Source organism: Cinclus cinclus, chromosome 17 (genome assembly GCF_963662255.1).
Source record: "Cinclus cinclus chromosome 17, bCinCin1.1, whole genome shotgun sequence".
Taxonomy (NCBI): domain Eukaryota; kingdom Metazoa; phylum Chordata; class Aves; order Passeriformes; family Cinclidae; genus Cinclus; species Cinclus cinclus.
The window spans coordinates 8,438,213-8,459,699 of record NC_085062.1 but is presented as its reverse complement, the minus strand read 5'-3'; the positions used below and the strand labels follow the sequence as shown (position 1 = coordinate 8,459,699).

Below are 21,487 nucleotides of genomic sequence, written 5' to 3'. Positions count from 1 at the left end.
AAGAAGAGGACTTGAAGGGAAGGAAAATGCTGGGGGCAAGGAGAGAGGGGAGGTAAAAACCACAAGTAGGATTACTAAATATATCCAAAATCTAAAAACTGGAATAAAAGCCAATGCCCTGCACCAAAGCCCTCTGCAGACACAAACAAAAAAAATCCCCCCAAAAAACCAAACAAAATCCAGAGATTCAGCAGCCCACTCTGGAGAGAACCTTGTGCCCTGGAGTACTCCTGCGTGGCAGGTGGTGACAGCTGACAGGTACAAACTCATTTGTTCCAGGACTGCCGGGCATGTGAACTCACAGGAGCTCTGGGAGCTGGAAGAGAAATCTCCCAAGAGAAGAAACTCTTGCTATTTTGCCTAGAAAAGCCTCCTCCAGAGAGCAGAGCCGTGCTGAAGGTGGCGAGTGACGCCTGCGCTGCAGCCACTCTCCTCCTCGGGGCAGGGGAATGCCACGCTGCAGCTCGCTGCTCCCAGGTTCACGTGGAAGCATTCCAAGCTACTCAGCTTCTGACAGCTCTCCAACTGCTCTTCCACGCGGTATTGCTTTACATTACATTGCTTTCCCTGCCAGGAGGCACTGCTGTATTACGGTACAGTCGTCTAGCAAAATGTAAAACTGATTTTTTCACCTCCCAAATATCAACTGACTGTTGCTGCTGCAGTCACGGCTACAAGCCCTCTCCTCCGTGTTACACTTTCCTGCTTTTGTGCATATACAAGGGATTTTAGTATCTTCTCTTCAGTCTCCTTCCCAGCTTTCTGCTTCCTCCCTCCCTGTCGTGCTCCACCAGTTCTTTCTGTGGAGGGCGGCCATCCTGAGCTTCCCACCCAAAGTGTCACTGCTACAGAGTTAAAAATGCCCAAGTCAGCTCATTAGGTGCTTTCTCAGTGACTGTAGCGCCGAGAGAACTGCGAAAAGTAACTGGAAACAGTGTAGTTACTTACACTTCCTCAGCAAACTCAGCTTCCTGTTCACTCCGAATTTTAAAAAATATCCTGGCTACAGAGGCATTTTATAACACATTTACATTTTTAGGCATTTGACTCCTAATTCTCTTCATTTCAGTGAGCTTTACATTACCTGTGGGCTGCAAGGCAAAACTAGCTTCCTGCACTTCAGGGTAGCTGGTTTCCTTTCTAGTTTTGAACTGTAAAAATAGTTGTGCTATAAGAGCAAAGATCTATCTCTCTATTCTTCAGCAATAGCCAGAATAGAACTAAAAAGAAAAAAAAAAAAAGTGAGGGGTGGCCGAGAGGGAGGAAAAGCAATGACATAGAATACAGGCAGTCTTTTTCCTTCTTACACCCTGTGCAATTGTTAAAGATCTCCTGATCCAGAGGTTGCATCCAGGCCATCACTTTTAATAAGGACTTATCTGTCCTTCATCGATTTTTCAATCTGTTTAGACTTCTGCTATCCATAACACCCTGTGGCAATGAATTTCATGTGGTAACTGCTGCTTGACAGAGGGCCTCCTCTTCGCCTGCTTTGAATCAATTTAGCAAACCCAGGAACTGTGAAGGATCACTCCCTACTCCCCTTCCCATTCATGACAATACAACACCTGCAATTTCTGCAATAAGTCATCTCCTCTCTATGGCAAAGAGAATTTACAGGGACTGACTTTTCTCTGGATCTTCCCAAGCCCTCCACTACTTTTGAAGGTGGTGATTAGAACTACACGGTGCCTATGACACTGGCGCACCATGGATTTTCTCAGCAGCACACTGATGGTTTCTATTTGGTTTACCAGCTTGGGTAAACATCCAGAGTTTGTTGTTTCTTCAGGGAATACAGCACTTCCTCCCAGCTGCCCATTTGTCTCTCTGCAAGAACTTTCTGGGGACTCACTTCAGAGCACTCTTAAGTAGTATGCTGAGGTAACAGGTGACATTTTTCTTTTCCCAACAAGAGTTCTTTCAGGTTTTTTTTACCCAATTCAAATCAGTCAAAAATCTCAGCTTTCAAATCCCTGCCATTTTCCAAAATCTTCTCAAAAGCACAGCAGCTTACAGTCACTCAAAGCTTACGGCTGCTTTCTTTCACCTGTACACCCAGCAAGGAGGTCCACAAAGCAGAGAAGCAGAAAGGACATGGTTCTCTCCCCAGCAAACAGAGGGGAGCATTGTTGCATTAAAATCTATACTGACAAACCAAGGAAACTTTCTCAGTCTTGTCCCAGACAATATCCCAGTCTTAAGAAATTTCCCAGGAGGCCCCACTTTACAGTGACTGTCCTGAAGGATCGGTCAGACTTGGCAGTGTGATGCACAAATCACTGCCCTGCCTCATGAGCCCCTGCTAATCCCAAAAGATGTGCTTCACCAAACAGAGCTGCTCCATATAATTGCTTAGCTTATCTCCCCTCTCTTAGCTGAGCTACCATGGCTCCTAAAGGCCTTAAAATTAATGACAGATATGCTTGCAGATTAAAACCCCTCTACCTGTGTAGTGCTGTGTGCATTACTTGTTCACACAGCATTGCCATTCACAGTCCTCAGCTGTGGTTTCCCTGTGCTTCTTATAAGCAGCTCAAGTGCTGCTGAATTAGCAAACACTGGGAGGAAACATCAGAGCAGTTTGTTTGACCACAATTTCAGAATTTCTGGCAGGCAGTTGTCACACATCAGGAGAAAAATAACAAAAACCAAAGTTATAAACTGAAACACTGCATCTCAGCATACCTGACCAGAAAACCGAGCAGGTAATTTGAGCAAATACACTCTTATGAACATACAGCTAACAAAAGTAGCTCAAGACACATTTACAAAATAATAGCACAGACACATTTTACTTCCATAGTTACAAACCTCTGAACTTGAAGAGGTAACTACAGAAATAACAACCTTTGTACATTGACAAAAATCTGCAACTACCCACGAGCATAAGACAGTGTGCAAAAGCTGGGGGAATAAAGTAATCCAGTTCAGCATATTGAAACATTCCTTTTGGATATCTCATTTACTGAATATTTTGCACACAGTGCCTGCAAAAATACACTGGGTGTGTCAAGATCTGTGAAGGAGAATCCCTTTCCTTCAGTTTCCTAAGGAAATTATGTGAGATAGAACATCCCTTTTACTCAGCAGGAGGAGAAATTGCACTAAATCCCTTGTTGGAGTTCTGACATAAAGGCAATTCAGAGAGTCAACCAGAGACCTGCCCACACCCATCACCATGACTTTCCAAGACTGGAATGAGAAAAAGTTGTGTTTAAGTTTTGCACTCAGCTTCACACATCGGTCACCTCAATTTTCTCTTTTGAAAGATATACACAATACACACAGACATGTACAACTCCCTTCTGACATTTCTTCTGAAATCCCTACTCTGGCACTTCTTGTGGTGCTGAATCTATTAGATGGTTCCCCAGTTAATTTACCCCCTGTGTTATAAAATACTGCCATCCCATGAGGGATCAGAACTAGCCAGGAGCTTGAACACAGAGAACACAACAGCCCGCTCACAATAAGCAGAAAAATTATCACTGTAAAGCAGTTTGCAAAGAGTGCCTTAAACACTATGACAAGAAAATGGCAGTCTGTTCAGAGCTGCAGCAAGCAGGGAAAAAAGTTTGAGTCACAGAGCTAGTTCTTTGCTGTTCTCCAGAAAGGAGTGCACAAACAGGTGAGGAAGCAGCTCATATCTCCTGCCTTACACATGGACATCTGTCAAGGCTTTGAGCTACAAAAAGTCAGCATGTACTGTTTGTTCACATCTCCTTTCTTTGGTAACCAACTGAGAAGCTGTATTCTTCTTAGCATGAAAGTATCCAGCTCCAGTTGAACTTGTTTCAGAGATCTGACTGAGAAGAATGAGGATGCCCTCCTTGAGATAAATATTCTGGTCTCTTGTGAGCATACCTCTCCCAGCAGGAATTGACAACTGATAATGTTATCACAGAAAACTCTCGGTTCTGTTAATAAAGCCCTCTCTTAGCTGAAACTAAAGGATCCCTGTTCACCTGGTATCTTCCACGTTTATCCTGCCATTGCTCCAGAAGCACAACTACTACTGGTGAGGAAAAGTCACCCATAGTAAGGAAATGGACTCTACTTCTAAACTGCAGGAAAAGGACAATGGATGAACTGACTTTGCAATTTGAGAAGGGTACTTCTTATCATCTAGGACATTTGCATGAAACAGCTTCTCCAGCTCTTGGTTTAATGAATAAAGGAATCAAATCTTTCAATTCATGTTGTAAATAACCACAAAGATTTGCCATCTGAAGCAGCTATACATGGCTCTCTCTCCATAGCCACCATTTACAAATAAAGATTTCTCAAGTGCTCAGCTGGGAGAGCTGAAGTAGGCAGAGTTCAATGTGTAGCCAAATTGATTCAGCAAGGAAAAATTTGGACAACACAATGTTGAAAGTCTTGAAACAGTTTGCAGTGGCTTCACTATGTTCAGTTTTTCTTTAAACAAATGTTTTTCGAGCAAGGTGGTAATTTTCCTATTGTATCAAATTCCTTGATACCTACTTGGGAGAAAATCTCATTGATCCATGAACATTTCCATCGCTTATTTAAGTCGGGAAAAAAATTCAAGTGAAGAGATGAAGAAACTTGCCCAAAGTGAAAATGGCAATTGCAGAGCTAAGGAGGGACCCCCATCCTCCCTCCCCTATCTCCTTGTCATTCTGCAGCTACAGGAAAACACAGGCAAGAGGCCCTCAGCTGAAGGACAATGGTGGAGTGATCTGGCTTCAACATCCTGAGCTCAAGCTGCTGCTCCCAGTCAGTAGCAGAATCATCACATCCATCCCTTCTCAGGGAGCCCAGAGCTACACCCCAGGATCTATCCACGGGGTTAGGCAGAAAGCAGTATCCAAGGTACCTATCATGGTAACATCTAAATGCAAGTATCAGAGCACTTTACAGACAAAAAGGGCTTTCCCCCAGGCTGTTTAAAATTTGCATGTTCCTGTGTAGCACTGAAGATAGCAGCAATGGTGATTCATTAAGATAATGATTTAAGTAGGAGGCTTAAGAAAATTGGGGTGGATTAACATCCAGAGGGCTGCAGTTGGAGCTTCTCCACTCCAGGCTGCCACCTTCCCTTTTAAGGAAACAGATGAATTCCAAAAGTCAAGAGAACTATGAATTAACAGCAACTGTATCACAACTACAATGTACTGAACCACAAGAGTACCACCTCTGCTCCAGCCCATCCTCCTTGGCAAGGACAAGCACAAAATTTTATGCTGCAGGAAAATTTTTATGGAATTTTAAATTATTGGCAATTATAAATCATTAGGTTTCCCTTTCCTTGATTAGTTTGTTAGTGTAGGTTCTCCTCAAAAGAAAGGGACTATGTGAATTTCTTTTAAACCAATTTTCTATCCACCTTAAAAACAATACACATTTTCTTCCAACCAATTGTCTTTCCCCACTATTGAATAATCAGATGGGTTTGATAAATTGATTGCTCCCACATAATGATGTAAATATACACATTGGGAAAAAGCACACAAGTCCTTTCCACACCCCCAACATTTAATCAAATTGTGATCAGTTACAGGTTGAGACATGTATTCTGTCCGTAACACCAGGCTAATGCTCAGACAGTAACAGGCAGCTCAGACTTCATCCCTGCTAAGACAGAGGCCTTTGTACTGTGATTTTCATATTTACTTTCAGTTGCCTTTTAGAGATTTACAGGCAACCAGTTTGGCTGTTCTGCTGCTCACTTGGAATGGTTGCAACAGGGCATCCCGTGTGTATTGCCCACTCACCGCTAGCTGTGCTTGGTCTGAACGTCTTCTAGGCACTCTATCCCATGCTGATTCAGAACAGAATAGCTTCCTGGAATGCAATTATAGAAACAGTGAGGGTTTGTCTTAAAAAAGGGATTATTCCAGAACAGCTAGTCCTTATTAACTATTCCAAATTGCCTCTTCATTAGGATGATGAAGTTAACTGAGAACAGCTCTTCCATTCAATTTGCAAGTTACCTTGGTCCCAGTCAATGACCCTGTTTAGAGGAGCCCTTGGTACAGCATCACACACCCGCAACAGCAGCTTCACCAACAGAAACAGACTCACAGCTGCAATGAAAGCAGAGTTGCTGCTTGGGCACATCTCAGCTGAGTTTAAGTTGGGCAGATAACAGGATCAAGAAATATGTTTTAAAAAACAGTTGTTTCAGTCACAGGTCTCATCATTACTGCCTGTGACATTCTGTACTTTACAAGTGTTAGGATCTGCTTTGTTCAAACTCAGTATATTCCTGAGATATATGGAGACCTTAACAGCAGGGAAATTTCGAGTTCTGTAACTTCTTTGTTTATTAAATTCTTAGCTTGCAAGATTTCTCATCCAAAAGGGCTAAGAAAGTACCTGGCACATCTTCGATGCTTATTGAATACATTAAATAAATCAAACGTTTTATGATAAAATTCCACTCCCCCACACCAAACAGATGTAAGCATAAGTCAAGGAGGCTTGAAAAATGGCACTGAAATTGATTTTGTTCCAGTTTCCCCCAAAGGAAAAAAATTGTCTGTGGGTTGAGACAAAAACACGGAAAATTTAAGCTATCATGAACAACTGAAAAGAGAAATGGAGAAAAGACAAAAGCCAAAACTGAACTTCACGTTCAGCATGCGCAATTTATATTCTCTCCAGTGTTCTACATGAGAGGCATTCCTGGACTCACATGTAAAGTGGGAGTCTTTTTTCTTGGGCTCACCATACTTCTAGAGAAAAATACAAGATACCTTAATGCTGGTGTCTCCTGCCTACTCAGGGGAAATCACAAACCACAGAGATCATGAGAGGACAGAAAAGGTAAGACCCAACACAGCTGAGGATGTCAGTACCAAAAGGATCCTGTGTCAAAAAAAATGGGTGATTCAGTCTGCCATAAGTTGATCACAGGATCAATCTTTCAGCCTTCTTTTGCACACATGCAGTCTTGGTCTGTGTATGTAATATTTTATAAGCAGCTTTTATGGGTTCTTTTCCCCATAGAAGAGAAAGTTAAAAGAGATGTGATAGAAAGAGGTGAGGGCAAATACAAATATATGCAAATCAAACCAGGGGGAAAAAAATGGAAAGAAAACTGAAACCACTTCCAGTCTCTCCCTCTAATAAATTCCACACTCTCATGGTCTCTGGCACCACTTCACAGTAACCCCAAAAGATGTTCACCTGCTCCCACAGCACTAAGAAACAAACAGTGAAACATGAACAAAGAAGCTCCCACCTAGGATGACCAATGTAATCCCCTGAGAGCACATTGCAAGGGGAAAACCTTATCATGAAAGCAGAAGAAAAACAAACACACGCATGCACACACACAGCTCCACTGCTGTGCGCCATTAGCATCCTCCCCACTTTCTATACACATCCAGTATCAGGAGATTTATATTCAGGCCAAAAGCTCATGCTGGCAGGAGAGGAAAGTACTTTGGAGAAGAGAAGGGAAGGGGGGAAAAAAGCCTACAGTTTCTTGGCTTGTGATCAGCAGGCTGGATGAATTCTGTGGAACTAGGCCAAAGCATTGGTTATTATATTCAAGTGAACATCTGAATCCCAGCTCAAGGGAGCCGAGTTTGCGGCTCTCATTTATGCTGTATATCAATTGAATATCAAACCACATTTTCCGCCTTCTGAATAATAAAGCTTAATAGTTTGGGACTCCCATATGGTCTATTGTTAGAATATTTCCAAACACTGGCTGCTGTTTTATTTCTGAAGGAAAGATTTCTCTTTCCTCTTCAAGCTTTACTTGTTTAAAAGATGCTTGTAGCAAAAGCTAAATATATTAATCTTTTAATTATTTCCAGAGTTTGAACTAGGGCTAAAAAATGAGGGAAAAGGAAAAGAAAATACATTTTGAAACTATTTTTTTTATTTTTAAATGTCACATGCAAATGTTTGTTCCAGGCAGAAGCAGCTGGTGCCACCAGGCTCTGCTGTTCAGAACAGGGGGTGCAGAAGCTTTCAGAAGCCATGAGTTGCTCTAACAAAGGAGGGACCACACAGACTCAAGCCATTCACAAAAGGACCCAGGCCGATTATTTGACTATTACTTACAAGGAAGCTTGGCCAGTAATGTAGGCAATAAATACTGGAGAAACCTGTTCTGTGCATAACCCAGGTTTGTCTTTTCACAAGTCCTGCTCTCTAATTAGCTACTCATTCCTCGAGGGCACTGCTGATGGATGGAGTGTATCAATTTGGTATATTTATTTTTCAAAGTCAAGAAATTTGCTAAATAATAAAAGCATCAGCATAATAAACATTCTGCAGTGTTAGGAACAATCACTAGTGCTCCTTCCCAGCCACACCAGAGAAGAATATTCCTGTGCTTTCTACTTTGCAGAAAAACACTCAGTGGCAGAGAGTCTGTCACTCACAAGGGCTGCAGTGCCCTGCTCAGAGGCAGGATGAGAACTCAGAAGTGCTCAGCTTTCGATCCTGCATTCACTCCTCTTCCATTTGCACAAAAGGACTCAAATGTCCTGCAAGCAGAAGTAAAACCCTGCAGCACTGCCTGGCTGTGCACTGGTGTGAGCCCCCAGCTCCACCTCACCCAGCCCCTGACTTCTCCTAGGAGTTCCTCCTGTGCTCTGGGACAGGAGCTCTCGGTGTGGCACACATCTGCTGGACACTCAGCCAAGCACAGGGTGCTGAGCCAGGCACAGCAACAGCACAAAACCAGAGCTGTTCTACAGCCTGGGGAGCCAAGTAGAAACTTCTGCTCTCTCTCATTCCTGTCTCCTACTTCCCTCCTTCTGCCAGTGTGTTCACCTCACCTCCATGGCCTATCTGTTCCTCCATCGCCTGCTCTGCTCCAGTGTACAGGGCTTCAGAGTCAGCTGTCCCAACCCTGAAACTAGCTGCTCTTACTCACCAGCTGCCTCCTCTCCAGAAAGGAAGAAATTCCAGTATTTCAACATTTGTTGTCATCCCAATTCAGGCAGAAAAACTGAGATTAGAGACTATGTAGAATGGAAGTTCACAAGTTTAAAAAGAAAGAAACAACAAAAAAAGGAAACCTATTTGTGAACACCAGTTCATTTTGTGTTATTTGAAATGGAATATGTTACATTACTGAAACCAAAGTTAGTTCATTTTGGTTTGCTGACCTGACCTGAGAAATTTTGTTCTGAGTCAGTACAATGTTGAGCTGCTTTTCTTCCCACAGTGTTGCACTGCCTCAGTCACTGCAGCTTGGCAGCCTGGTAACCCCGGCCCCACTTCTGGGTGAGACTCCCATGTTGGAAGGCAGATCCCAAAGCACACACTGAGGTCTCCTGTGGCACAGCATGGCCCCTAGAAGACCTGTACTGCCACAAGGGAAGGCCAGGGCCCTTGGAGTCCTGCAGAATAGGTATGTCAGTCAACAGCCCTCTGAGCAGTCAAGGATGACCTGGAATCCAATGCAGTGTTTTAAACCAATCCCAAGTTGAAGCCTTTTAGATCAGTTGGAAATAAGGAAAGCAAAGAGGTATTCCCATTCAGACAGCATAGACAGGTCAATGTAACATTTCTGGTAAAAGCCAGTTTATTAATTTTACAGGTGATCAGAAATCTAGTCTTGGGCTTTTCTAGGAGGAAAAAAAAATGTTTCCATTTTAAAGAAATTACACTGTTCCCGGAAAAAGCCACTCCAAGGAAAATTCAGATCAGTCTCATACTGACCACAGTAGCATTCTTACAAACTGGCTTAAAAATAATACCATGAACAAATCTCACTCCTGCAGAAACTTCCTCAGTAGGAAACTTAAATTATAGCAATATCAGCACCCTTCTGCCTCCTGCACAGCCCCTGGCATGACCTGAGGACTGTAGGATTTAGTTCATCAGTCGAGTTTAACGACTAGTTTAGAGTCTGACAAGTATTGAACCAGCGGGTTTGCAACAGATGTCTGAACGGTTGATACCTTGCTGCTTCAAGCTAAGGCATGAGCACAGCTTTTATGAGAGTTGGGTAGAAACAACTGCTGCTGGAGCTGCTGAAAGCTCTGAGTTCTGCCCCAAACATTAGGGATGCCACCAACTCATGCTCAGCAACCAGTTCTTAAAACATGTGGAGAGGACTCGGAGGGAAGATTAGTATGCATTCACAGAAAGCTATTTTAGTAGTTTTCCTGTAGACTGTATAATGCAGCCCTTGTAGTGTGTGTTCTTCCCCCAGGTCTGTTTATCTGAGGGAAGGCAGAATGTGTGTGTGAATTTGTGTGTATGGATGGATTTGATTTGCTCTTGAAAAAAAAGGAAAAAGAGAGACACTTAGCCTATAGTTTCAGTGTTGGAAACTGCAATAAACCTCTCTTTTTAAACCCCATAACCTTGTGACTGTTTTATAGTTATAAGGAATCATAACCAGAGAAAGATTTAGCCTAACAGTGATCTGCCCTCAAAGACATTAATCTGTCACATCTAATAGAAGGGGAATAAGGAGATGAACCTTTTCTCAAAGTAATTCAAACAGATGGTGAATGGCTTTGGTGGGAATTTACTGTAAGTTGCCCCTGTAACAAGGGTAAATTTGGCAATGCTGCACACCTAAAGATGCTATTTACAAGTCAGTGTGAGAAATATCTCTGCACAATTTCCTTGTGTTTTAAAACCTGAATTCTCTACGACCATATCTCACTGCTTTTGTGGTTGACACATTCAACCAGCCTTCCACCCACTTTTTCACCCCCTTTTGCCAGCAAGATTGAATCGCTCTTGTTTGCAATTTTAAATTCATCTCAAAGTAATTTTTTACTTTTGAGGGATCAGCAGAAGATAATTAAGTGCATCATGTCAACATGTTAAAGCAGTTTTCTACCTGTATTTCAAATATAATTTGAAATTATATGGGTTTATAGTAGATTATTTCTTACCCTACTAAGCACACCAAAGTCTTCAGTTTAATTTCCCTTTCTTTCCTTCTTCATACCCTCTACAGAAAATAAGGGTTTATTTTCTCTCCTTTTCTCTTCCTCCCTCCCCCCCAACAACCTCAACCCCCAATTTCTCTTTTCTAGTTTAATCATACAACTTCCCTTCTCTGCTTCTCCAGACTCACAGTAAGAAGCACTACATGATCACCTTGCTCTGGATTCCCACCTCTTCTCCAGAGGCTCCTGGGACACTTAGCTCTGTTTCCTCTCTTGGAAGACAGCCAAGGCTTACTCAATTCTCTCTTCCTCAGGTCTGCCACTCAGCCCAATAACCTATCCCCATTTTCCACCCACACTGAACAAGACATAAGGTTTGAAAACTTGTCTGGAGAGCTTAGTCCCAAATTCAGCTCCTTGTCCTGTAAGAGACCAGACATGAAACCAATACCAATGCTTAAGAGTTCCCATGATATCTCAAAGCAGGTGAAGACCATTGTCAGATTCCTAGCGTGCAACAAAGCTGATAGGGAACACTAAAAGATATGGGGTAGCAAGAGACCAAATTCACTTGCAGTGGCAGTCCAGGGGAGTATTCTGAATTCAAAGGAGCAGTAAACTTAGACACTGGTTTTCCAGACTGGTCAGGGGAGGATTGGTATTAGAGGACCTGAGGGTAATCCCCAGATTACCCTTCCCCACACTTGCAGGGAGCAAATGTCACTTTGCGTGGTGAAGCATGCCAACTCAGGAGCATGCTCTATGTTTCATGTTAATGAATATTCGTGTGGAACTCAGCTTCCTTCCCCTCCCTAATTTTTATATAATTAAGGATCAGAACGAGCATTTTGTTTCAGTCTACGAATGTGACAGACAACAGCACTATAGAACAACAGCAAAGGGAGACAATGAAGAAAAAAAATGCAGGTGGTAGACACTTACTGCTCTGGCCACTGCATGAAATGAAGGCTTGAATGCACATTTTTGCCTGATTGCATAGCTGTCTCTGCTGCCCATCTAATCTGCTTAGAAAACTGGTTTTGAAGGATATGGTTCAGACATACCACTCGCATGGGGAGGGGGGAATGATGAGGGGAGAAAAAAAAAAGTGCTGCAGCTGCAAAAGATAAAATAGAGACAACTAATTTTCTCAGAGCTTGCAACACAACCTCTCCCCCTCCTCCACATGCAGTCACTGCACCGGCAGGATAAGCTGGAGATTCTCCAGCGTAAGCAAAGAAGGCACAATAAGGTGTGCAGGCCCTTCTGCACCCCGCTCCCCGCGGGCCTTGGGGGTACCACAGAGCGGGGAGGGGGACATGCCTCCGCCCGCTCCGTGGCGTTCCCGGTTTTCAGAGGCGACGCGAGAAAGGCACAGTGCTGCGTGTCATGCCGAGACAATAATGAGCGTAAGAGAGCTGCAGACTCCTGCTGTACCAATTGGTGGCTGGGTTCTGAACTCTCATTGTGTGATCCGATTTCTCCTGTCATTCAAGCCATTTTGCAAACTCCAAGCATACGTTCATTTAAGCCATGTGTCCTGAAATCTAAACAGCTGAAGGGGACAGGGAGAGAGGGGTAGGGAGAGAGGAGAGCCGCTGGATTTCTGGTGACAGTGTCTAAAATACACATTTGCACAAGGAAGTCTCATTTTAGATCGTCACTTAGCAAAACAACTACAGCTGCTGACAGGCAAGAGGTACAGTTTCAAGTGACCATCGGACATAAAATAGGCCAAATAAATGACTGCAGTCTAAAGGGAGTGGGTGTGTGCGCTCTCACAAATGTAACAGAGATAACAAATGGATTACCACTGGGTGACCCAATGTCAAGATTAGCAGCCCCAGTTCTCATTTCAGTTACACCGTAGCAATGACATTACCCAAGACCTAGCAGAAGCGAAACTGAAATCAGAGTCCAACCCAGGATGTCAGGGAGGCAGCTGCTTTAGTTTTTTAATGCCTAGAATTTCAACCCAGTTTGCTTTGTTTCAAAAGCCTTGAACTGCCTCTGACAGAAGGGGCAGCAGCCTTTGCCAGCTGCCACGTGATCTGCAAGGATGTTTTCTAAATGGATTTTTTTTTTTTTTGAGGTGGGGTTGGGGGAAAGGAAGTTTGGGTTGTTAGTGATAGAGGTAGCATAAGAAGTATTTTGACATGTTTTTTTCTCTTTCCTCAAAGGTATTTTGTCCCTTATTTCCATTCTGTACCCATACATACAGTTATCCTCTCCTCTGCAATCTCCTACACATACAGCCATGTTTTCTTTGAAAGAATTACAAAGGCCAGATCAGGCCTTTGTGGAGTCTTTGAGGAGACATTGTGTGAGTGGCTGTTCCATCACTGAAGTAAAATACAAGGGGTTTTTACACATATAAAAATAATTTTAGGCTTTCCAAATATTAATTGCTTATGGAAATTAAACATCTGCTAACAATAAACTCCTGAAACAAATGAGAAGATAGTTTCAGTCTGACTGAAATGCTTTCCCTTGCTAATTGCTAAGACTGCCATTGTAAAAGACAAGAAAATTGTAATTTCATTATTTCTCCAATTATCCCAACATTTCAGTCCTTTCTCTTTCACAACAGAATGAAAAAGGTCGGATTCCCATCTCCAACGCAACTTTTAGAGTCCTGCAAAACCAAGTGAGAAACTGGCAATTACGAGCCACGAAAAGCCCTCGGGGCAGAGACTGACTACGTGGCTTGCAGAGTCCACCTGCACACCTTTTCTTACCACATCGCCCACAGTCCCCTCCGAGTCTGCCGTGTTTTCACAAGTATCGTACTCCAGACTACACCCGGCTGCAGCTACTGGGTGCTGGAAGTGCAGAGACAGAGCCGAAACGCTGATAACCCACGCGAATGCTTAGAATAGCAGATGCCGGGGGAAAGAAGGGGGCCACCAGCTGAATTTGCATCACACAAGGAAATAAGTCATTTGGGCAAAAGCCCCATATGGCTGTTTGGGAATGCAGAGCTAAAAGGGCTTCCACTGCTTGGAGAACTGCAGATCTCCTCCAGCTTCTCATCTCACTCTGCAACTTGATGCAGAAGCATATGGAAAAGATTTCAGAACCTCACAGTACTTTTTACTATACAAGAAAAGCAACTAGTCCTTTGCATGAATATGTTTTCTGCATTTAAGAATCAAAAAGCACTTAGCTACAGTACTTGCCCTCTATCCACTTAAGGGACTAAAGGCCCAGCCTAGTTTGCTCGAGGTCAAATAGCAAGTTCAGCAGCAAGAGATGACAAGGGCTCAGGTACATCCAAATCCCATTCTGCTGTTGTACCCCTTAGACTGAACAGATGTTAAACAACCTCATGGCATCAAGAATGATTCATGCCCTCCCAGGTCAGCTTGTGACAGAAAACTGGGAACTTGCACATCTCCTTCCTCTTGCCTCCCACTCCAGCATTGTTCCAAGCCCACGTGATGAATTTCCCTGATCAGCAATTAAATAGTTAATGCTTCCATTAAGGCAGATGGAACAGGAGTTGCTGCAGGGAAGGTATGCAGAGGGAAGGAGGAGAAAAAAGACAGCAAGGAGGAAAAAACAGAAACAATCCTAAAGGAAAAGCAGTTTTCCCACTAAAAGGAGTGATTAGTTGACTAGACAACATAACCCTTAAGACTTTGTCTAGACTAGGATAAAATGTTATACTGTTGAAGGTATTTGAGAGGTATAGTGTAGGTAAGGCTTGTGGCCTTTGAGGATGTGGTAGCCAAGGAAGAGACTAATTAGGACATGTTCACTAACATGTCTTAATGTTCCATGTTTAAATCCTTGCCCAAGAACTCAAGGCTATGCAAAGCAAAGGTCTCTGATGCTGTACTAATGATTGTAAAAGCAAAGCTAAGACACAATGCAAAAAAAAACCAAAAAACAAAAAAACAACCAAAACGATAAGGATTTGCTGAAGTCTCACATCCCTCATTTTTCTTATGCTCATTGAATGCCTGGAAACATTTGCATTTTAAAATATTCACCAGCACTTTACCAGACAACCTACTATGACATTTTTCCTCTAAAAATCTAATCAAAGGCCTAAATGCCAATAGTAAAAAAGACCACAGGCTAACAGCCTACACTTCTACTAAACTTATCCTTTTGCTCCAGTGTTTGCACAAGCAGATTTTGGAAGGAGGGCATGACAGAAAGAGAAGACAGGACTATGAAGAGTGTGCCCAAGGCTTCAGAAAAAACACCATTTTGATAATCCATTACCAGATTTGTAATTAAAATCAAATCCCACCTCACTAGGACAGCCAGATGCATCCACAGAGACCTTGTTCTGAGAGTTGTTACACTAAATACCAGGAGAATCACAAATGCTGTAGCTTCCTCTTAACCCTTCCATCAGTATTTCAGGAACCACCTGTCAGTTTGAAAGACTGATCGTTTTTCTCCCAGCTTGTTGCAGGCTCTAGGTGTGCCCCTAACCAAACAGGCTTACCACTTAAAAGCTTAATTGCACCTGTGGCTTAAACCTTATCCCAGACAGCACTCGGGAGCATTTGGATTTGGGTGTTTCAGGTGTGAGACTGGGGCCTGCATTCACAAACAGAGCTAGGCAAGTCAGAGTAGGAGCCCCTGGCAAAAGTAGTACACTGGGGAGCAGGGGATGAGGAAGAAAGAAGTGTTTTTTCCATTTTGATCACATTTAACTGTATTTACATTTCCATAGTTGGGCTTGAGTAATGTCCATCTCCTTGTTTGTGACTGAGGGCAGGTTTCAGAGTCTCAGATTTCTTTTCCACAACAAAAAGATCAAAGTTTGAGTCACTTGTGCAACTTAGATGTTTACAGTGAACTGGTCTAATCGCATGGCAAGCCCTCCCTCCCGTTATCAGTCTCACACTGAGCCAAGCTCCTTCATTCCATAAGCACCAGGGAGGACTGAGAGGAGAGGGCCATGTCTGGTGTGGATTATAACCCACCATCCCTTCTATCTATTCTAACATGGGAACTAAAATACAGTGTGTAAGGGAATGGTTTAACATGTTCAAGTAAATATTCACTCGAGGTATGTTCTGCAGGGCTGACAAAGCATTTCCAGGCTGTAGTTTTAAAGAAGCTTTCTAAAAAGCAAGCAAGCAGTGTGTAAAGAACCAGAACAAAAGAGAAGGCTCCCTTCACTTATCTTCTCAGTATTGCCTTGGTTATGTGGCCTCATGGTGCATCTTATTGTCAAAGTAAATCTGTGCTGCCTTGTCCAAAGTTACTGGAAAAAAGAAAGGTAAAGAAATACTGCACAGTAGAAGTCCATGCAGACAAGCTTCCGCATTCCTAATCTCACTTTGTCTCATGCAGAGGACACACAAACTTTCTGGGTCTTCGTTTTGTAAGCTATGAAATGGAGCTAAATTTTAGGGTTTTGTGAAATGGTTTTTAATTAATAATTGCAAAGCACACATCTTCAGATGAAAGGTATCATATAAATATTAATGAGCTCAGACTACTGGCAGTATGTGTGTCTCTTAGGAATCGTAAGCACCATGGATGGATCAAAGAGGACATGTAGCTCTAAGAGACAGAGTGGTGGGAGTAGTCTCTGTCTTTAACTGTATTTTAAAGTAGATCCTCAAGACGGTTGTGGATATGCCCTATCAAGTTACAGCAGCTTTCAATTAAAATGACATTTTATCCTTGGGCAAAATTCCATCGCGCACCTTTTAATATTAGCAGGGCACATCATGTAGACATTTCTTCTACATGCATGCATCACTAGATCTTTGTAAATAGGGGTCAAACCAACTGGGAAATAAGGATTTTACCTTCATTTTCATCAAAATAAATACCCCTTACCAAGTTACATTGCTGACAAACTTCCAGCTCCGCTGCAGTGCCGTGACAAGAAGTAGGATGAGGATGTGGCAGCTGTTTGCTTCGCGGTGCTCGTAGCTCAGTCTGGCAGCACTTCAGACACGGAGCTGTCCTTTGGATGAATATGGCAGAAGACACCGCACGGTGAAGCTGCTGCTTCTGTTCCCCTGAGCTGGGGCAGCACAAACCGTGGCTACGGACACGGCGGGGAGAGGTGCGAGCCCCTCCGGGGGCTGTGCGCGGGCATGTTGGTGCAGCGAGGGAGCAGCGGCGGCGCGGCCCCCGGAGCCGGCTGCCCTGCTGGGCAGGCACGCTGGGGAGAGGCTCGCAGCCTCCTCAGGAATGCGGGATGGCCGCAGGCCCCAGCAGTGTTTTCCAAAGAGGTGCTTACTTTGTTTTTCTTAGGGTCCAGCAAGCCCGTGCTTTTTTGTTGTTGGGGGTGGTGGTGGAGAATGAGGGAGAATCGCCTTGTTGGGGTTTTAAAAGATACATTAGAAGACAACAGGGAGCAGGGAGCAAAGATGCTTCTTTGCCTAAGGAAAATTCAGTTTTATCAGCTGCCTTCCTACCTTTCTCCAGCTGTAAGACACCATGGACAGCTTTCTGCCTACTCCTAAATGCCTTTGTGAGCCTGACACGTGGCCAGCCTGGGGGACTACGGCAACTTGCCTCCAGTCTGGGGCTGCATTTTATTTCCTCAGCAGAGTCAGACCAATGGCCCTCTGTCCTGCTCACCTCAGGCACATTTCCATAAGCCCTGCCCCGTGCAGTTGCTGCTAAGGCGGTGCTCGGTGCTGTAGCTGCCTCTGATTTTGTCTACACTGGAGCAACTGAGACTGATTGCTCAGCGCTGGTAGCAAGAACAAAAATCGAATGGTGTAGGCACACTCAGTGCTTGTAATTGTGTCCCTCAGCTTCTCAGAGGGAGCACAGCAAAGAGATGGCATTAAGAGGCCTTACCACTTTTTAGCAAAAAGAGGTTGAAATTTGGAAGATGTTCAGAATAAATAACACCTTGATAGTTCAGGGAAAAAAATCCCCAGAAATTAATTTCCTCCTGCGTTGCCAGTAAAAGATAGGGTGTTCACAACCCAGTGAGTGGCTCCAAAACAATGATCTAATGGATCTACTTGCTGTGCTCAGTGCTAAAAGATATGATAGAAAATGTAACTGTGTTTTGATAGCAAATAACATAAATCTGGACATCATGCCAACAATTTTTAGGAAGGAACCGTGACCCCTAACTAGAGAGATTGGGAGGTCAATTTCTTCCCCAGCCACACCAGGGGATTTTACACCTCTGTGTGAATAATGTTTTCATAGCAAACGCAGGCATCAGTCCTAGCAAATACCTCTCTGTAAACTCCAGCCCAAAAGAATTACTTTGGAAAAGGTCATACCACCTCCTGTTCCCAGAATTAAGTTAATTAGCATTTGTCCCTCTCTGTATAAGGTCAGGGATCCTCGCACAAAGAAGGTACACAACCAGATTGTAAAAAGATGTACATATGCCCTCTTAAGCAAACAGGCTTCTTTGTAGTATCACTAAGATTCCCCTGGTCATCCCTGTAGAACTCCTGATTGGAAGGGAAGGGGAGATCAGTGTAACCAGTGCTTTGCCAGGTACAAGGAGCAGAGTGCACACCAATAGAGTGCTGATATTTTTTGCACTAGGTAGGGATCTCTCTCCATCTGGATGATTTTTATCAAGTTCAGCATCAGCCTTCGTGTAGAATGAAATATCTGAACTATGGAAATGTTTTCTCATTGAAGTTGAAAGATTTGCAATGCATTTCCCCCTCTGACACACTTTATTCTTATTTCTTCTTATTCCATCCAGGTATTTGTGATAAATATATTACAGAAGTATTTCACTTCTCCTCCACGTGACCACCTACATGCACTGAGAGGAAGAAAATCCAGGTATGACCTGCTATCAGTTATATCTGAGTGCAACTGAAGTTTGATCAGCAATGAAGGTCAACACACTGTTCTGTATTTTCTGTCCACAGAAATGTTGCATAGTGTACTTACTGAAAGAGTTTAAAAATAGTCTAGCCCACACAGTTCTTGGGCACAGAAATATTGTAAAAGGTTCCCTGCCACAGAACTCAATTGCTGATTTACAGTAGTTTAGGAACAGAAACCCAGACCCAAGTATTTAATTACCAACGTGCCCATTCTAATCTAACACAGCACAAACTGTGTAGGATGCTAAACCCCCCCTTTCTGTCAGTCAGCCATGGCTGCTTGCTCTGAGCACAGCCTCGAACCTGCTAAGAAAGGATTACACTGAGGACGACAGGCTCCAGTTCCCCGGAGAGAGAACTCCTTTGCAGGCCCATAAAAAATGGTTCAGAGACTATTTGTGTCAACTCCCTAAACCACAGACCACAACTAGCCCTCCCTCTGAAGCATTTGCATGCTGCTCCTTGCAAAGCTGGAGCAAGATACGTTGGCATCCAGATCACCGCCTTTGGGGGCCCACCCATCCCTCTTGCTCTCCTTCCATCCCTTATCACAGACTTGCAGACCCTTTCCCTGGGCAGCAGCAGAAACTGGGGTGTATTTGCCTCCAGGTTTGGCACTCTTCTGTTTCACCATCTCCCTGTTCTTCTGACCCAGGGTGCAGCCTGCCCACCTCGCTGGGTCCTCTGATATCAAGAGGGACATAATACGTAGAGAATCACGAGTAAGAAATATGAAACTGGCAACTCTGGCATTTGAAACAAAAGGGGATTAGGATGTACTTGGCATTTCAGCTTTTAAGTTTCAAATAAATGAGGCAAAACTGAACGGCAGAAAAGTAATGGCTTATGGGCAGCTCAGACTTGTCCCAGACTTTCAAGCCAGTCATTTCCCATAAATACTCATAATTTCAAACATAAGAAAGGGGGAGAGGAGACAAAACAAACTGAGTCAACTGCTTACTGCCTTTCTGATTCAGGCTCCTCAGCAGATGTAGGACAGAAATTATTTTAGGAAAAAGTTCCTTTTTATGTATCTGGGACAGCCCCCAAAATTTTTACCAGAGGGGAAGAAGAGGACAAGAACTAAACTGCGAACTTGTCCGCACCCTAGCAGGAATTCACCCATTTTTCACCTCCCACAGGTATCATTAGCATGCTACTGAGAGCAGAAAAAAACCAGCTAAGATCAAACACAAGCTACTAACAAAGCTCTTCCTCTTGTCATCCTGCGATGGGCCAGAATTTCTGGCTGCAGCTTGACTTTCCTTGAAAGGCTGGGCTAGTTCAGAGTCCCTTTTAAAAGAAGTGCCACACTATGAACGTGCTACAGCTGCGACACAGAAAGTGCAGAAGGCAGGAAGTCTGACGTTCACACCAACCTCAGCCCCTTCACTCACACCTCTTTTCAAATAGCTTTAGCACATGGAGCCCACATTTTCATGTTCTCAGAACTAGCTTTATCTATCACACTGCAAGTTTAAGAGAATTTTTTGAAGTGAGTCTCTTTTTCCACATTCAAAGATTCATTCAGCTGGGAGCAGCTTTTTAATTGTTTCTGTAATCTGTTCTCTCTGATTTTTTGCAATAAGTTGCCACACTCCCTTTTAAAATAGTATCTATAATTTTTAAAAAATAAAATAAAATACAGATTGAAACACCATACCAACTGTTGTCACAGTCCAAAAATGTCTGGATTTTCAAACTTAAGTCCACCACTGTGTAAAAAGGCCACACACATGTAAGTGTCAATCAGGCTCAGTGGCAAAACAGAGGGACCCAGGCTGAGCATGCAGAATGGCACAAACTTTCCTGGATAGAAAGTGAGTGCCAGTTCTCACCCATCTGGAATGACTTCTGCATTTTTCAACACAGGCTTTTGAAATTTGACCTCAAGAAGCCAGGTGCTTGATTTTTGCATCTCCTGCTTTGCCTTGTTTCATGACAGAACAGGAGGAGAAAGAAATAAGAAGAGTGTATTATTTACAAGGCTACACCTTAATTACACCTAATATTAGCATAGTGACTGCTTTTGCAGGCAACTCAAGTGGTCTGTTCTGTGCCCAAAAATTCTGTAGCTGATCCTGTGCATTTTTAGCAGAAACATTATCTCCATTCCCCTCCTCTCAGCACCAAGATTAAAATAAAGTAACATTCAAAGTATTTGTGAGAAATGGCAAACAAATGGGTAGTAAAGCCTGGAGGTTGCTTGGTAGCAGAAATTAGCTATGGCAAGTAACTCAGGGAGGGCAACAAAACCCAGCATTGTCCAGCATTTGGACACTCAGCAAAAGACTGATGGGTGAGGGGAAAGGGCCAACCCCACATGATACTGCCAGATCTCAAGTACTATTTTGAATCAGGTAAACTAATATCTCCTGTACCTGTTCCAAACCACAGAGTAATACATGGTCTGTGTCTACAAAGTCTGCTGGCTGCCCCCTTGGGAAGCAGCATCTATCTTGGTGAAGATCTTGTATTTTCTCTTGGTCTCTGGAAAAGGATCCAAAACAAGTGGCAGGGACACAGGGGTTTGGAAGCCTTTGCACGTTTATCTTTACTGATAAGGCTGCAATCCTTGCTGCAAGCACATCAGCCTGTGTCTGCAGCAAAACTTTATTCCAGTGGATGCCTGCCTTGAAACAGGCTTTCTCAGGACTGGGCAATGCCTTTAACCCCTTACTGCCCCATCTAAAGAAGCCTTAGTGTAATTACTTTTTCTTGCTTGAAGATGCATCATGTTTTCAAACAACTTAAAAAAACAAGCAGGTAAGTCAGACCTGCTTTGAGACAGCAGTAGTGCAGATTATATAGATTATATACCTCCACAGATATTATCAG

The 21,487-nt window shown here is 43.3% G+C and overlaps 1 protein-coding gene across 4 annotated transcripts in view; it reads right to left on the bottom strand.

Annotated features, from left to right (window-relative positions):
- Positions 1–21,487, bottom strand: part of HIC2 (HIC ZBTB transcriptional repressor 2) — a 74,767-nt gene that overhangs the window by 29,339 nt on the left and 23,941 nt on the right. For 2 of the 4 annotated variants that reach the window (XM_062504714.1, XM_062504712.1), the window contains exon 2: positions 5,742–5,811. The exons of the other annotated variants lie outside the window; for them this stretch is intronic. The gene's annotated coding sequence lies outside the window, so the exon portion shown is untranslated. The remainder of the gene's footprint in view (positions 1–5,741; positions 5,812–21,487) is intronic. 4 annotated transcript variants of the gene reach the window in all.